Raw genomic sequence first — 18124 nt, 5'->3', positions numbered from 1 at the left:
TGAGCCACCATGCCCGGCCCTTCTTTGGTATTTCTAAACTAGTTTTGTCACTACAAAGCACAGAAATTTTGTAGCTATAAACAGAATAAGTTCATAAAGAACTCAATCTGTTTTTGCCTTGTCACAAGAAAATGAAACATTATACAGAGATTTACAATCGTGCTCTTGATAAAGATGCAGTTTTACAAATGTCTTTTTAAAAGTCTGTTCAAAAGAAGTTACACTTAAAAGTTTACTTTTTTTTTTTTTTTGAGACAGAGTCTCACTTTGTTGCCCGGGGCAGGTGCCATGGTGTCAGCCTAGCTCACAGCAACCTCAAATTCCTGGGCTCAAGAAATCTTCCTGCCTCAGCCTCCCGAGTAGCTGGGTCTACAGGCATATGCCATGACACTTGGCTAATTTTTCGTTTCTAGTCTTAGTTGCCTGGCTAATTTTTTTTCTATTTTTAGTAGAGACGGGGGTCTCACTCTTGCCCAGGCTGGTCTCGAACTCCTAAGCTCAAGTAATCCACCCACCTCAGCCTCCCAGAGTGCTAGGATTACAGGCGTGAGCCACCGCACCCAGCTTAAAAGTTTACTTTTAAGAACAAATAATCAACATCTAACATATTACTTAAGGGTTAAGACAAAAACATGAGACCAATTTCCCTTTTGAAGAAAAACTGTGCCCTTCTCCTCCTAGTTAAACTTGATACTTCTGTTACTACCAAGAAGAAAGAATCAGCTCTTTAAAACAGAGGTGTGGCTTACTAGTAAGCAAAAATACTGCATGCTAAGCCAAATTCTCTTAGAAAATATCACTAGTGAGTTATAAAGGACATTACTTTCAAGAAAAATGCTTATAGATCTCAGGAAGGGCAATTCCTCACTCCAAAGATCATGACAAAAATCGATACCCAAAAAGATAACAGCACTGTTTATTTCTGGCATTATATACATCACATTCTGAGAAAATCCCCAAAGACAAGACATACTTTTAAAAGCTACAATTTAGTGATGTAACATTAAAATTAAAAAAAATTCAGTACCAAACCTTAATTATGATAATACTATTTATATAATTTCTAAATATAACCTATCCCAAAACAAAGAGTTAAAAAAAAACGAAGTTCATATTTATTTTCAACTCGACCTTTAAAAATAGTTAAGAGACGAAGACACATGAACAGATAAAGGGCAAAGAATTATAACAGCGAATTCACTGAAGAAATACAAACAGCTAATAAACATGAAAAGATGTACAACCTAACTACTAATTAGGAAAATGCAAATGTAAAATTAGTTTGGGTTGGTTTTCCTTGCCTATCAGAGTGGCTAGAATTTTTTTTTTCCTTGAGCCCATATTTCTGCAGAATTTGGAGATTTAAAATATCCAGTACTCATGGTATTGCTTTTTCTTTTGAGACAGGGTCTGATTCTGTTGTCCTGAGTACAGTGGCATCATCATAGCTCACTGCAACCTCAAATTCCTAGGCACAAGTGATCCTCCTGCCTCAGCCTCCTGAGTAGCTGGGACTACAGGCATGCACCACCACACCTGGCTAATTTTTCTATTTTTCTGTAGAGGCAAGGTCTCACTATGTTGCTTAGGCTGGTCTTGAACTTCTGGCTTCAAGTGATCCTCCTGCCTCGGCCTTCCAAAGTGCTGGGATTACAGGAGTGAGCCACCACACATGGCCTATAATATATTTTAAAATCAAGTAGTATTATGCCTCCAGCTTTATTCTTTTTGCTCAAGATTGCTTTAGCTATTTAGAGCTTTTTTGTAGTTCCATATGAATTTTAGGATTGTGTGATATGTTTTAATACATACAGTAAAGATACACTGATATCTTCAATCATAATACTCTCCCTCAAATTTAAATTCAGAGGAAGAGACAGGAGGCAAAGTTGGGTGTATGTAAGTAAAAGGAAGTAGAAAGTGCTCTCTCATACCTTGTGATTGGTTCTATACAGTTACTCATTGTTATCTATTGGCAGCATTTTTTTTTCTGAGACAGGGTCTTGCTATGTTGCCCTAGGCAGAGTGTAGTAGGCTATTCACAGCCATGATCATAGTGTACTGTGGCCTCGAACTCCTGGGCTCAAACAATCCTCCAGCTTCAGCCTCCCGAGTTGCTGGGACTACAGGTGTGTGCCTCTGTGCCTGGCTGACAGCATTTTCCATAGAGATTTATCCATGAGAGAGGGGGAAAAAAGGTAGGGCTATTATTATTAAATTCTCTTCTAGGAATTCTCCCCCTTTCTACTCACTGGAGAGGGGGAAAAAGTGAGGGCTCCACTTTTTAACCTTGCTTAATAAACAATCAACTCACCCAAGCTTTACCAAAGAACAACCATTTCTCTATAAACCCTATTCTGATGTAAACAAGAAAGAAATATATCAACACTAATATGAAAAAGAGACTTTTTAAAAAATATCTCTGATCCCTAATAAAATGAAGATTTTAAATTTCTAATGACCTAGGTGATACTAGTATCCCAAGATTAATAAGAACACTTTATAAGTAGAGTCTTACAAAGTCCAAAATGCCCTCACAAAACAATCATTCCTGGGAATAACTGGATAGCATTATTTTTTAAAAAATTAATAGAATAACATTTTTATCCCACATATCAAAATTAGTTTTTCAAAAAGTTAAAAAAAAAGCTAATAATAAAAATACAAGTTGAGAATTTAATAAAGTATTTACTCTACCTATGGAGAAATAATTTTATAATGATAGAATATAAGAAATTACAAAACGCCAGGTGTGGTGGCTCACATCTGTAATCCCAGTGCTTTGGGAGTCTGAGGCAGGAGGGTTGCTTGAAGCCAGGAGTTTGAGACCAGCCTGGGCAACACAGCAAGACCCTGTCTCTAAAAAAAAAATTTTAAAAAATTAGGCGAGTGTGGTGGCACCCACCTATAGTCCTAGCTACTACTCAGGAGGCTGAGGTGGGAAGATCGCTTGAGCCCAGGAATTTGAGGCTGCAGTGAGCTACCATGGTACCACTGCACTCCAGCCTGAGCAACAGAGCTAAACCCTGTCTCAAAAAAAAAAAAAAAAGATAGGAATATACCCCCTTTTTTTTTTTTGGAATATACCCTTAAATAAGGTATAATCAACATCTTTACAAAAAATAGTCCTGCAAATTTAGCTAACAAGTTCACAGTTGAGAGAATAAATGTAGAAAATCTTTAATACTGAAGTTTAAAAAAAAAGAAAGAAAAGAAAAAGTTATAGATTTGATTCAAGATTCATTTAGCTATATACCTGGAAGAACACCTAGGAATATCATACACTACAAATAGATTTCTAAATTCAACACACCAACAGGGCTCACACCCTGAGAGATTTCCCTTACCACTCAGTATTACTTTAAACTGGTGCTCCTTCATACAACACCGATCACACTACTACAACTATCTTTTCCTTTGCCAGGTGTAATGATGTCTTTTTTCTTATATATTAAACACTATACAGCTTGCAAAGACCTGTCATTTATCTTATCTTATCTGACACCTATTAAGAAAGAGTTATCTTCCCTATTTAACAAATGAGGGTAACCAGAGAAGTTAGCTGATTTGTCCATAGCTGATTTGGCTGTGGATATTTACAGCTAAGAAGTGATAAAGGTAGAATTAGAACCTAAGTCTTCAGATTCCGAAGGTAGTGGATGCATTATATTGAGGAAAGATGTCAGAACTTTCAGACTGTCAAAACAAATATTGGTGCTTTAAGCACAATAGAGAAATTAAACTGAAAACCAAGCTTGCATCTGAAAGCTGCACAGTTTTCCCTAAACCATCTCTTCCCTAAAAATCAAACAGCCACTCAACACTGAACTTCTCCTAAAACCCCACCTTGGAATATTTTTAGTTGTAAATCATTAACATTCTAGAATTTGAGAGATGAGAAAATTGAAGCAGAAGACTTGTGATTTGCTCAGGGACAGCGGCATTAGAGGCTTCATTATAACACAGTGCATCTGCGTCTTCTTCTAAGGCCCACATCAAGAGTAATTGTCAAAAAATTTTGTTTTAATGAGAATGTAGGAGAGAGAACAGATGGACTATTGGGTAATTTGGTTCTGACTTTAGCTGGGCCCTAACTGCTGTTCAACAACCCTTTTGCACATCTCTGGTTGGCTACCTTATCTTTTCCACAATTGCTATTCCAAACTTTTTTTTGAGAAGAGGAACTCCTCATTTCAAGCAATCCTCCTACCTCAGCCTCCCGAGTCCCAGGAGTGCTAATTCCCAACTTTTGACACTCTCTGAAGTCCAAGAGCCCATGTGTCCTTTTATCATTCTGCAGATAACCCTTTCCTTCAGTGAGGAAGATAAAAAAGAGGTTCTCAGACATGAACAGGCTCAATGAGGCAGCAATTATGAACCTGGGTTTTAGAGTCAAAATATATCTCATTTCCAGATTGCTTCCATTACATATAAAATGGAGTGCCTGAGAAATTTAATCTTTTTGTTTCTTTAGAGACAATGTCTCCCTCTGTAGCCCAGGCTGGAGTACAGTGGCCTGATCACAGCTCACTGTAACCTCCAACTCCTGGGCTCAAGCGATCCTTGCACCTCAGCCTCTAGAGTAGCTGGGACTACTGCATGGCGCATGCCACCATGCCTAGCTAATTTTTTTTTTTTTTTTTTAGAGACAGGGTCTTGCTCTGTCTCCCAGGCTGGAATGCAATGGCACGATCATAGCTCACTCCAGCCTTGAACTCATGGGCTCAAGCAAAGACCACCACCCTTACCTCAGCCTCCCAAACTCTTGGGATTAGAGGTGTGAGCCACCTCACCCAGCTTTCTTCAACTACCAAACGGGGATACTCACTCACTCTATGGAATTATTGTAAAATTAAATAAAATAACTCATATAACAGCACCTAGATCAGTGCCTGGGTACAGAATAAACAATTGGTAACAACTATTCCTGTCACCTTCCACCTCCATAACTTCCAAATATGTCTTCTTCCATCACTTTCTTCATCTTTCCTTCTCAAGGTTCATCTCTCCATAAGCTTTTGGTTCTATTTCCTCCTGAGGTTTCTTCATTATCTACGTTTTCCCTTGTGCAGGTCTTCAATATCTGCCTCTCTGCGGGTTCCTTTCCCTTTCTCTGCAAACATGTCAAATCTCTCCCATCCTTTAATATCAAAACAAAACAAGCCCTGGATCCTGCCTCCTTTTTAGCACTTACTCTCTAAATATCTCCTCTAAACCCTCTAACCTACCTTTGAGAATGCAAGCAATTATCTTTCTAAATGGATCAGATTATGTCACTTACCTGTTTAAAAAGCTTTGATGGCTTAACAATTCCCTAATCATAAAGCCTAAAATGTTTCAGCAAAGTATTTTGAATCCTTCTCAGCACTGAGCTCATAAACCTTTCCTTTCCCTTCAACAGCCACTGTACCCTTCAACTGCTCAACCCAGGGGTCCAGGGACCTCTGAGTAGCCCATAACGTTCTAAAATTATATGCAAATGTTTACTTATATGCAGTTTTCTCAGGCAAATATCCATTGCTTTTCCCAAATTTTCGAGAGGGGGTATGTCAATCAAAATATGTTAAAAAAAAATATGTTAAAGACCAGTTGCAATATACTCTAGCTATACCAGACTATTCATTCTTTCCCAGACACACACCTTATAGTTTTGCAACTTCATTCTTTCGCTCAAGCTGCTCTCTCTACCTAGAATAACCTTAATAGTAACTGATCTACCTGAATTCTACTCATCCCTCAAGACCAAATTCCAAAATCACATCCTCTGGTAATGCCATCCTTCACTAGTTACCAAAACAGAATCTTTCAGTCCCTATCTGTTTTATAACATACATCTTTTTAACACTTACCACTGTCTTTTTAACTCTTATGTGGTTTAATATAGTAAGATTTTGGAGGCAGAGGCTTTATGCCTTCACATCTTTGTAGCACCAGAACATAATCCAGATTCTAGCATACAATGAGCAAAACAAAAATATCTCAATAAAAGAATTATTTTGGTTCTGGTATTCTCTAGAACTGCACCTGCCTACTTTTGTTCTTCATTCACTGCTTCAGCAAGCACCTATAAAGTCTCAGCTATTAGAGAGGCTGAGGTGGAGGATCGCATGAGCCCAGAAAATCAAGTCCAGCCTGAACACAGCAAGGTCCTGTCTCTAAGAAAAAAGAAAAAGAAAAAAGATAGCTAACTGCAACAATATTAAATGATAGTCTTATTTGATAAATGCTATGAGAAAGGTCTACACAAATGGTTATTGTAGGCCCTGTGAAGACCTAACAGTCTGTGAAAGTTTTACAATGGGACATCAGACTCTCTTAGACCAAAGAATCCAGCCATTCACTTCCTTCCTTATATTAGTAAATAACCTTCTGCCAGTGCTCCTTTTTCTTTTCTAATAGTAGTAAAAATAACTTACCACAGGAATTGGAAGCACATAATGCATCCAAATACTTATCCTATTCGCTCTTGGAAACAATCCCACAAGTTAGGTAGTGTAGTAATCATTACACCCATGTTAAAGAGGAGAAATCTAAAGCTCAAAGAGGTTAAGTGAGTTGCTCAAGGTTGCACAGTTAATACAGTGGATTTTATCTATTTAGTGCTTATTTACTATCTGACTCCTCCCTCTTCTCACCTAACCCTAATCAGTCTGTAAACCCCAAGAAGAAGACTTGTTTTCATTGTTTTTCTCTCAGGGTCTAGAACAGTGCCTAGAACATAACAGGCTTTCAATAAATATTTGTTGATTGAATGAATGAATGGGATTTGGAAATAAAGTAAACTAAAAGCAAAAAACACAAGGAAAAAATTCTTTGCCATTATGATGGTATAATAAAAGATTTAAAACAGGCTTCTACTAGTTAGAAAGGCTAGACTACATAATTGTATTGACTCAATTCCATTGGCATGTTATGCATTTTACCTAAGAAGAGTTTAAGTATGGGAGGTGAAGTAGTTTTCTATTTCTGATGTCACATTCATAGCATGTACTGACATAAATCCAAGACTTAACTGCAGGTTTAAAACTGATTAAAAGTTTTTAATAAAGCAGAAACTAAAGAAACCATTCTCTTGAGTCTTGACACTTTGACCAAAAAAGTACAGTGTCTGAATTTCAGTTCTGTCTTCTATGATAGTTTCAGCAGCCAACGCTATTGTATCTATGTACTCCAACATACTTCTTAAAACTTTTAGCAAAAATTAGTCACAACCACAACCAAGTGACTCACCGCCCTTTCACCACAAAGACTCCATAAAACTGATATTCTGCCTAGGTACAAGGTAATCACACTGCATCAGAAGACAAACTGATGACACCCATGTTCAGTACGACTTATGGGAAAGACTGTTTATGGTTCTAGAAATTCCAGTTCCTTATAAATCAGTTTGCTCTGATTGGAAAATATTTCCATTGTTTTTCTCCAATATTTAGACTTCAGAAAATTAAAGCTGTTGGTGGTTATATGATTAGTAGCTGTAGTAAGTGTGAAGTAATGGAAAGAGCACTAGTCTTGGAAGTATGGTTTACTCTGCTTTTTCCATATCTCGGTTAAAGTATAACCCTGGGCAAGTCACTTAACATTTTAGAGGCTAGGTTTTAGCAGCTGTAAAATTAGGAACAACAACCTCAGAGAATTGTAGTGAGAATTAATTTATACAATGTGTAGTAACTTGTTAAAAAAATTGATAAAATTATGTTTGAACAAATAACTAACAGCCAGTCAATAGCAAGTGTTGTTTCATAAATTATTTGTAAAACTTCTAGAGCAATTCCTTGGATGCTTCTTCAAAGCATAGCCAGGAAAATATAAAAGCCCCCCTACTCACTGCTGGGTTAAAAATTAAAGAACCGCATTAAGGACCTACCACCCCTATACAATATTACTAAAACAATCTGGGATTCTCAAGAGTAAGTCACTTCCATTACGAGATATCAAAGTAATAATGTGCAAAGGGCTTTATTTGCCTACTTGGCTAGGGTGGAGGGAGAATTAACCTATATAACTCCAATAACCTTCCCTGATTCATGTAAAGAGATCTTGGCTGTCGTCTATCCTAGAGACTTGAAATGCTAATTAATCTATTTTTCAAAAGGGGTATTTGCAACGGCCTTTAGAAAGCTTTACCTGATTCTAGCAATGCAGTCTTCCAACGGGACATTTACAGAGTTACCACTATCTAACTAAATTTGATCAAATCCACACAATTAAGTGGTTACCAATAAGAATCTACCACCTCTCCCCTAAACTGGCTTCATTCCTTTTACTTAGTGAAAAAGTGCTTTCTAGAAGCCACTAGATTTCTGGTTTCTCTATAAAGCAGATCCTTCTATTAATGGACTTTTTTCTTTCGACTTTTTGTTTTAAACAAAAGAAATAAGAAAAAGATGCGGTTGAGGGGAGCGAGGAGCTGGGTGGCCGGATAAAGTACTGGTGTCTTTTCTGCAAGCAATGAATGATGCCCTATAAATCACTCTCCTCCGAGATTTGGGATGTGTGTGAACTACCATTCTGCCATTCGCATTGGTTCTTTGCGCCACCCCCCCCCCCCGTAACATTTGTGACCTATACAGACATCGCAGCAAATTCTATCTTTTCCCCGTTTCCCAGGGCCGAGGGTGTCGCTTCTTTTCCATAGACTCAGTCCTCTACCAAGAAAAACGCCCAGAGATCAGTGCCCTGAAGCCTCCCGGTGCTGACGTTTAAGTTAGACAATAAGCTCGAGGTTTCTACAGAAACTCCTACTAGCTGCAAAATCTTCGTTCTGCTAGCCGGGGTGCAGAGGTCTGAGAGAGGTCGGTTTTGAAAAATGGACTTTGATCCGATCTGGTTACTGTAACCGGATCCCTAGGGAGCGGTCCCCCTCAGGGACTGGCCCGGCAGGCTCCCCCAAGGAGGCAACTCCACGCACGGGCACAAAGGGGGCGCAAAGCCGCCTAGACAAAAGGGCCCGGCTAAGTCTCGGGGGGCGGAGAGGACGAGCCCGCGCGGGCCCTGCTGCAGGCGGAGACGCCACGCCGGGACCGTTGTGGGAGGGCCGAGGAGGGAGGCGGCGGCCCCAAACCGCCCCGCCCTGGCCGGACGGGACTGCGACCTGGGCCGTTACCCTCTGCCCTGACCGCGACCCTCTTGCGGAGCCAAGAACGCGGCCCGAGCCTGCCCGACCCCAAGCGCGGCCCGCTCACTTTCCCTTGCTGGCTGAACTCACCCAGGTCGCCGCCGCCGCCTCCTCAGACTCCACAGCAGTTACCCCCGGAAATCCTACCTGGCCCGCTGGCCGCTCGGCTGTAGCCAGAGCCTTTGGCCCTCGGGGAGGGGGAGAAAGGGAGCGGGCGGGACAGCGAGGCGTAGGAAGTGCCGCCGCGAAGGCTCACGGGACTTGTAGTCCCAGCAGGGCCAGCTGTGCGGCGAGCAGGACAAAATGGCGGGAAGTGCAAGTCCTTTGCTCTCCGGGCGGTCGGTCCCCGTACGGCCTCTCTGGGTATGCGCCGCCCGCTGCCGGGGCCCTGCAGGTACAAGAACTTTGGCAACTTTCCTGATACCGAGGGAGGCAAAGGGCTTTGGGCTTGGAAGGACAGGATTCAATACTGCCCCCAGAGGGAACTGATACAAGTGTGTGTGGTTTTAGAAAACTGTATCCCTGTCTGACCAAATTTCAATCATAATCTCCCCAAAAGAAAAAACCATGTATTGAGGGCCAATTTGAGGTGCAAAAATTTTACAAGCAAGTTATCCTCAATTTTGTGTATAAGAAACTCAGGAATCATTCTTGACATCTCCTTCAGGCCACAATGTCCAGTCAGTCTACATCTCCAATATTTTAACTCCTACTATCACCTAGTGGAAGCCAACATCATCCCTCTCCAAGTCTCACTAGTTTCTGGTCTCCAGGCTATCACCCTCCAAACACTTTACTTGCTGCTGCCAGAGGATCTTTCTAAATGCCAAACCCATTGTGTTACAACCCAAATTAGCCCTAAATATAAAACCTAAAGCTACAACACTTCTAGAAGACGTCTTAGGAGAAAAATCTATGTAACTTTCAAAAACACGATGCATAATTTTTTTTTTTTTTTGAGACGGAGTCGCTCTGTCACCTGGGCTAGAGTGCCGTGGCATCAACCTCGCTCACAGCAACCTCAAAGTCCTGGGCTCAAGCCATCTTCCTGCCTCAGCATCCCCAGTAGCTGGGACTACTAACCACCATGCCCGGTCAATTTTTCCTATTTTTAGTTGTCCAGCTAATTTTTTTCTATCTGTAGCAGAGACGAGGGTCTCGCTTTTGCTTAGGCTGGTATTGAACTCCTGTCCTGAGCTCAAGTGATCCTCCCTGCCTTGGCCTCCCAGAATGCTAGGATTACAGGCTTGAGCCACTGGCCCCCAGCCTCAAATGATGTTCTTTTTATTTCTGTAAGACCAACATCTTATATAATCCAGAACTAAACGTAGCTACGAAGCAACAACAAAAAAAGAACATTTTACAGAGGTTATGAATTTAATAAATATCTGGATGAACCCCCCCGCCCCCTCCATATAAAAATAAAATCACCACGATAGTTGAACTGCATGATTTCACCATAGTTTCAAATCCTGAAGGCAATTCTCCTGAGCTGAGAAAGTCAATGAATTGGCAAAGAATTAATTAGGCCAATCAGATGACAACATGCAAATGAGTGAGTGAATTTTTAAAGTCTCCTCACCATAGCTTTGAGTATTGTAAACTTTAAAGAAACGATTATGTTGCTGCCACCTGCAGGCCACATCTCTCAATATCAGATTCTTGGAAATACCCAGGGGGATTCTTCTCTCAGTTGAGTCCTTTGTGGGGCTCTGGATTGGAAAAAGAGTGACTCACAAATTTCTCCCTTTTCTCCCTCAGCCCACACTCTGCCACAAGCCAAAATTGGTAACAGGGGTTCCTAAAAGTGGGGACTGTGGCATCAGATTGCCTGAGTTTGAATCCTGTCTTTACCTGGGGTAAATCAGACACCCGTTCTATACCTCAGTTTCTTCATCTATAAAATGGAATGATAACAGTAGCTCCTTTATATAGGTGTTGTGAGGATTGAATTAGATCATGTAAAGTGTTTAGCACAATGCCTGGCACATAGTGAAGATAGAACAAATATTAATAGTTGTCATTGTTAGGTATCACTTCAGAGCCTCTCCTAGTCTTTTGTTGTTTGTTTGTTTGTTTTTGGAGTCAAGATCCCACTCTGTTGCCCAGGCTGGAGTACAGTGACACTATTATAGCCCACTGCAGCCTTGAACTCCTGGGCTAAAGAGATCCTCCCAACTCAGCCTCTCAAGTAGCTAGGACTACAGGCATGCACCACCACGCCCAGCTTATTTTTTAATTTTTTGTAGAGACAGGTCTTGCTATGCTGCCCAGGCTGGCCCTCAAACTCCTGGCCTCAAATGATCCTTCCACCTTGGCCTCCCAAAGTGCTGGGATTACAGGCATGACCCACCATGCCTGGCTCCTATTCTAAACTGACAGATTGTACCTTGACACACAGAAGTCCAATGGAAGGACCTTTAGCACCTGGTTCTACCACATACAGCTTGTGACCTTGGGCAAGTATCTTAACCTCTTTGAACTTTACTTGACCTCACTGATGGTTCTGGAGATTACATGAGATCATCTATGTAAAGCAACAAGACAGTGCCTGGCACGGAGTGGACAGTTAATAAATGGAGTGATGATTAACACAGAAACAGTTGCCAAGTATAGCTAAAAGTTGAACAGCATAGGTCGCAAACAGGCAGGCCACACGCAGTCACTAACCTACAGATATTTTGGTTTGGCCCAGTGTTTTACATTTTTAAAATTATTTACCAGCATTAAAAACAGAAATTTCACATTTAAGTCCAGATTCTTAATTTCTCTTTAAAAATGTAAAGATCTGACACTATGTATCACACTTCATCTATAAGGAAGGTGGCGAGAAGACCTAATTTCTTCCAAGAGAGCCAAGTATGAGACACACAGGTTGAGTGGGGGTCAGCCTGATAAAGAGATAGGGGACAATGCTTCAAGCAGGGGGACTGGTGCGCCCAAAGGCCTTGGGTCAGGGAGTTTAGTGCCTCCAGGCAGCCGAGTGGCTGGAGCACAGTGAGCAAGATGGTGTGCAGAAGATGAAGCTTCAGTCAGCACCTTAAGGATTTTGGTCTTTATCTTGAGGACAAGTGTATTCTAAAGCTAGAAGCTAGGAGGTAGCCAACTGGTGTAACAAATTGAGGAGGTAGGCAGGATCAGAATGGAGAAGGGCAGGGGTCAGCAATTAGCAGATGAGAAAGTGGAGAAGTGCAAGGGCAGTATAGGATATACATCTAGAAACTCTGGACATATGCAGGACAGTCTTTTAGGTGTGGTCTGGCAAAGGGCAGATTTTATGAGAACCAAGTAGAGTTGGACACCAAGGTGAATATCTTATGTTCATTTTAATAGTGAAAAAATGAGAGGAATAAACATTTCACCCAAGGGAGTATAACAAACGAGAAACAGAGCTAGATTCACAATACCTATCTCTAATTTGTTGCTCCTCCCACTATATTAGTTTTCTCAAGGTGAATAATCTCATTGCTAATATTTTGTTATTAATAATAATAATTTTCATTTATTGAGAGCTTGTTAAATGTTAGGTTCTGTACTTATGTGCATTATTATCTCAGTTTTTCACTCAGTTAACAAGTTCAGTCCACCCAAAATATTAGTACCAAGGGACTATGAGACATCGGAGACACAGGAATGAATGAAACAGACACCGTCCCTATCCTTTGGAATTCACAATCTAGAAAGAAAGAGAGTAGTTTAAGAAGTAATATAAAGAGTAATTGGCAGGTGCTAGACAGAGAGTATAACAGTGGACTGCCACTGGAAGAAGTGGCAGTCACGCTGGAAAAGCAGGAGGAATTATCAAGGTGAAATGTGGGGGAACAGTGTCTCAGGCAAAGAGAACAGCAGGTGGAAGGCACTATTTTCACAATAACCTGATGAGATAGGTGCTATTATTATCCCCTGTTCACAGATGAGAAAACTGAGGCTCAGAGAGATGAAGTAACTGACCCACTAGCCAGTGCTAAAGCCAGGATGTAAGCCTATGTCTACCTAGAACAAAGCTCATTCTCTTCACTGCTAAGCTAGATATTTCTGTTGGTTTACCCTTTCTTTCTAAGGGTCATGTGAGTGACCCTTAGAAAGCAAATAGAATATTAATTGAGATATCTGCAATGCCAGATGTTGAAATCGTGGCTTACAAACTGTATAAGCATGTCTGTGTCATGGTTGGCTGTCAATTTTGGAATGACAGCTATTTAGTGACACAGCTCTTGTGCTAATGTTTGAATGGGTGTTCATTTCAATTTAATGTGATTCAACAGCTATGTACTGAGTGCCTACTATGTGCCAGGCATGGTGCCAGGCACCATCAGGTTTACCAAGATAATGAGACAAGTTCCTAAATACTAGGCTAAAGACTGTGTAATCACTATCACTAACAAAATTTTAAAAATAAATAACGAAGCCATAACTCTAGCAGCGTTAGAAACTTATTGCAATGGCTATATGTTTTGAGCATCAACCGTGTGCCAAGCACAGCAAGAGGTACCTTAAAGAAAATTTAAACGTTCATGATCATAACTAAAAACTAGAAGCACTTACCATGAGCTCTGTTAAGCAGTTTACATGTATTATCTCTTTTAACTCTTATGTTTATTCTATAATGTTAATGTCATTTAATGACACTAATATTTCCCAGATAAGAAAATTGTGCTTCAGAGATTTTTGCCTGAGACCCCAGAGCCAGTAAGTAGAAGAACTGGAACTCAAACTCAGGTCTGCCTGACTCTGAAACTTGGGCTCTAGACCACTGCACCACTACCTCTGCAAGGAGAGTCAGCTTGTCAAAAACCCAGGGGAGGGCTGGGTGTAGTTGCTCATGCTTGTAATCTCAGCACTTTGGGAAGCTAAGGCAGAAGGATCACTTAAGGCCAGGAGTTTGAGACAAACTTGGGCAACATAGTGAGATCCCATCCCTGTAAAAAAATATTTAAAAATCAGCCAGGTGTGGTGGGGCACACCTGTAGTCCTAGCTACTTGGAAGGCTGAGGCGGGAGGATTACTTGGGCCCAGGAGTTCAAGCTATGGGCCCAGGAGTTAGCTATGATCATGCCCCTGCACTCCAGCCTAGGTGACAGAGCAAGACCCTGTCTCTTAAAAAAAAAAAAAAAAGAACCAGGAGAATGTGTTATGATCTATGTAGCCAACCACACATCCAGAAAGGAAAAATAAATACTGGTGCTTTTAAAACCCTCTAAGGAAGTAAAGAAACAGGGGGAAAAAAATCAAAACAATGTATCTATTATAGTAATCAGATCCCAGTTAATCCCTAAAACAGAGAGCCTGTCCAAAATATTTATCATTTAATTATGCTAAAATTTTCCCCTAGAATTATCTTTAAATTTAACTAGTTACTAAAGCACAGAATCTTTGGTATCAAGATATACCTCCTTTAATTCTTATGTTATATCCATGTGGGAAAGAAAATAAACTATTTTGCAAAAATCAGTATCAAGCAAACAAGTGATCCCATTAAGAATGGGGTGCAAACTGTTCTGTGCTTTGTAAACCAGGAGAAAAAGAACCCCACAGGAGGGGTCCAACCCCAGCCATCGGGCCTGGACCATATGAATATCCTGTCTCTACGATTACTTGTGGCTATGAGTAGGGAGGTATGTATCCTCCTTCCAGACGTTCAGATATGGCCAGAGGTGTGAAATCTGTGTGGCTAAGGAAGTGCATAGAAGTGGCTCTGTGACACACAGACCAAGGAGATCAATGTTGTGTTCAAACATAGGGATGTTTACATTTCTGTCTGCTGATTGACCTTTTGTCACAACACAAAAATGCAAGAAAATAAACTAATATTTATTGAGTGCCACTTTGTATATGCTATATTATTGTCTCAACAATTCATTTAATACTGTAGAAACTGGAGTTCAGAGAGGTAGAAGTTCTATTATAGCAACTGTAACAAATTACTTATTATAACAAAAATCCTCTTACTGAAACAATAATGATAGCTCCCATTAATTGAGTGCCTATTATGTGCCAGGCACTGTGGAGGGCACTTCTCATTATTTCACTTAATCTTCACAACGACCCTGTGGTATAAGGACTATTACACATTTTAAAGGAAAAAAAAAAAAAAGACACTCATGAGGTTAAGCAACTTTACAAGGTCACTTGGTTAGCAAGTGGCATCTGTTTGTATCTATCTTTCTGCCAATTACTGTAAATTTTTCTTGACGGCAAGGACGGTGTCTTATTCATCTCTGCATTCCTAGGCTTTAACACTGTGCTTGACATGGAGTAGAGAGAATTCAGTAAATATTTTTGAATAAATGAGTGAAAGAACGAACAACATATCCCTAGATAAATAGTAGAGCCACAACTGGGATTTAGGTCTTCTGTCTTGAAGTCTAGTATGCTTCCCATAATTGCATATTACCTGCCTAAATCAGGATCCTGATCAATCACTCACATGCCTCTTTCACTCTGGAAATTTCTATTAGATACTCTTCATATGAGTATAATAGAGTGACTCTACTTCTAGGTCTTTTATGTTACAGAAATACTAGCACAAGTGTATAGGGATGTTTTACCAGGGTATCCACTATTGGTATCTCAGAAAAAAATATGAAAAATCAATATTTATTAAGGGAAGAATGATTAAATGGTATATCCATTCTATAGAATATCATGTAACTTTAAAGAGAATAAGGTAAATCTACTTATATTTATGATGTACAAGAATGGCTACAAGATTGGATTATGTAGAATAAGCGGGTTTCAGAATGTTAACTATGGTTTAGTGTATATAACAGTAATCACGTATTCAACATTCATTGCATACCTTATTTCAGGTACTCTTCAAAGTGTATTACATGTATTACCATATTTCACTAAACCTAAGATAGTGTTTATTGAATGCTTACATTATATTTGGAACTGTGCTAAATGTTCTTATTTTATAGATATAAAAATGTGGGAAAATATGTCTCTTGAAATCAAATATGGTATTTTGAGGGTGGGGGCATTGGGAAGATGTTGGTCAAAGGATACAAAATTTCAGTTAGACATGAAAAATAAGTTTAAGATAGGACTTAGAGATTTTATGAAAGAAAAAATAGAAAAGAAAAAATTAAGTTTAAGAGATCTATTGCACAATAAGGCGACTATAGTTAATAACAAGACATTTTATAACTGAAAATTGCCAAGAGAGATTATAAGTGTTGTCACTACAAACTTGCCATTCTACAATTTATACATATATCAAGATATCATCTTGTACACCATAAATATATATGCTTTTTTGTCATATTAGGCTTCATTTTCCCTGAAGAAGACTGGTTTGCAGCTGGGTGAGGTGGCTCACGCCTGTAATCCTAGCACTCTGGGAGGCCGAGGTGGGAGGATCACTTGAGGTCAGGAGTCGAGACCAGCCTGAGCAACAGTGAGACCCCATCTCTTCTAAAAATAGAAAAAATTAGTTGCGTGTGGTGGCGAGCACCTGTAGTCCCAGCTACTTGGGAGGGTAAGGCAGGAGGATGGCTTGAGCCCGGGAGTTTGAGGTTACTGTGAGCTTGGCTGAAGCCACAGCACTCTAGCCTGAGTGACTGAGCAAGACTGTGTCTCAAAAAAAAAAAAAAAAAAAAAAAAAAAAAAAGAAGACATACAGGCCGGAAGAGGTATTTTCCCCAAAGGAAAATATGTGGAGGACAAAGAATGAGACAGCAGGTGTCTAGTTCTCATATTCTGTTTTATGTTTTTGTCATTTGTAAACTCTTTTTGAGGATAGGAACTTATTAGTCATCTTTATATATTCCTCTGACTCTATAGAAAATATAAAGAGGAAAATTTTAAAAAATGACCTGTAATTCCACCACACATTGATGGCCCCTTCCCTTTTAGGTAGATCATTAGACATACACACATGCACACACACATTCATATACATATACATATATATTTATACCTTTTAAATAAACTGCACAAATTCAATTATACTGTTGTATTTGTATCCTGCATTTATCTACCTAACATCTTTTTCTAAACATTTTCTCTATGTAAAATATTCTTTGAAAAAACACAATTTTAAATGGCTATTGAATTTTCTACACTAAAGGATATGTCATCTTTTATTTAGAAATGCCCCTATCATTGGTTAGATGATTTCAAATTATTTCCATGATTAGTAATGCAGTAATGAAACCCTTCAAGATAGTATTTATTTGCATTATTTCTGTGGGAAAAATGCCTAGAGTGGAAATGCTGGGTCAAGGAGCACCTACTGGAAGCTCAGCACCAACCCAAACCCTGGGGAGGGGCATAGTCATCAATCAATGAATCTGCTAATAAGGTGGTAAATTCTGGAGAGTAATCTAGTAGCAGGTGTATGGCAATGTAAATCAGGAACTTTAGAAATGTTCATTCGTTTGACTTTGTAATTATTCAACATTTAATTGCTCTCTTTTCCCTACGACAAGGGGTCTGGTCATCATCTGTGGTTTATGTATCTTGCTCTGTGATTTGCTCTTGCTCTATAATCTTGTCTTGCTCCCTCTCAATAAATTTGTGCTTGCCTTAAAAAAAATAAAAATTTAATTAAACTTTTAACGACAGTGTAAATTCTCGAAGTTAATTTGATAAAAGATGTGAATAACTTTAGAATGGTTATTATTAAAAAGACAAAAAATAACAGATACTGACTAGGATATGGAGAAAAGGGAACTGTTATACTCTGTTGGTAGGAAAGTAAATTAGTACAACCACTATGGAAAACAGTATGGAGATTTCTTAAAAAACTAAAAGTAGGCTGGGCACAGTGACTCACACCTGTAATCCCAGCACTCTGGGAGGCTGAGGTGGGAGGATGGATTGAGGCCAGGGGTTGCGACAGCCTGGGCAACATAGTGAGATCACATCTCTACAGAAAAAAAAAAAAAAACTGCCAGGAATGGTAGCAGGAGCCTATAGTTCTAGCTGCTTGGGAGGCTGAGGTGGGAGGATCGCTTAAGTTCAGAAGTTCAAGGTTGCCATGAGCTATGATTGTGCCAGTGC

The 18124-nt window shown here is 39.7% G+C and overlaps 1 protein-coding gene across 5 annotated transcripts in view; it reads right to left on the bottom strand.

The window, feature by feature from the left end:
* The window catches only part of LOC138390546 (mediator of RNA polymerase II transcription subunit 18), a 108275-nt gene that overhangs the window by 75906 nt on the left and 14245 nt on the right, over positions 1–18124 (bottom strand). For 2 of the 5 annotated variants that reach the window (XM_069479650.1, XM_069479651.1), the window contains exon 1: positions 9209–9257. The exons of 2 other annotated variants lie outside the window; for them this stretch is intronic. The gene's annotated coding sequence lies outside the window, so the exon portion shown is untranslated. Of the gene's footprint in view, positions 1–9208; positions 9282–18124 lie in introns of those variants that run through there. One more of the 5 variants, XM_069479652.1, reaches the window with a different exon arrangement.

This window comes from Eulemur rufifrons, chromosome 8 (genome assembly GCF_041146395.1).
Source record: "Eulemur rufifrons isolate Redbay chromosome 8, OSU_ERuf_1, whole genome shotgun sequence".
Lineage (NCBI taxonomy): Eukaryota > Metazoa > Chordata > Mammalia > Primates > Lemuridae > Eulemur > Eulemur rufifrons.
The sequence above is the reverse complement of the archived record's forward strand: the minus strand, read 5'-3'. Positions and strand labels throughout refer to the sequence as shown.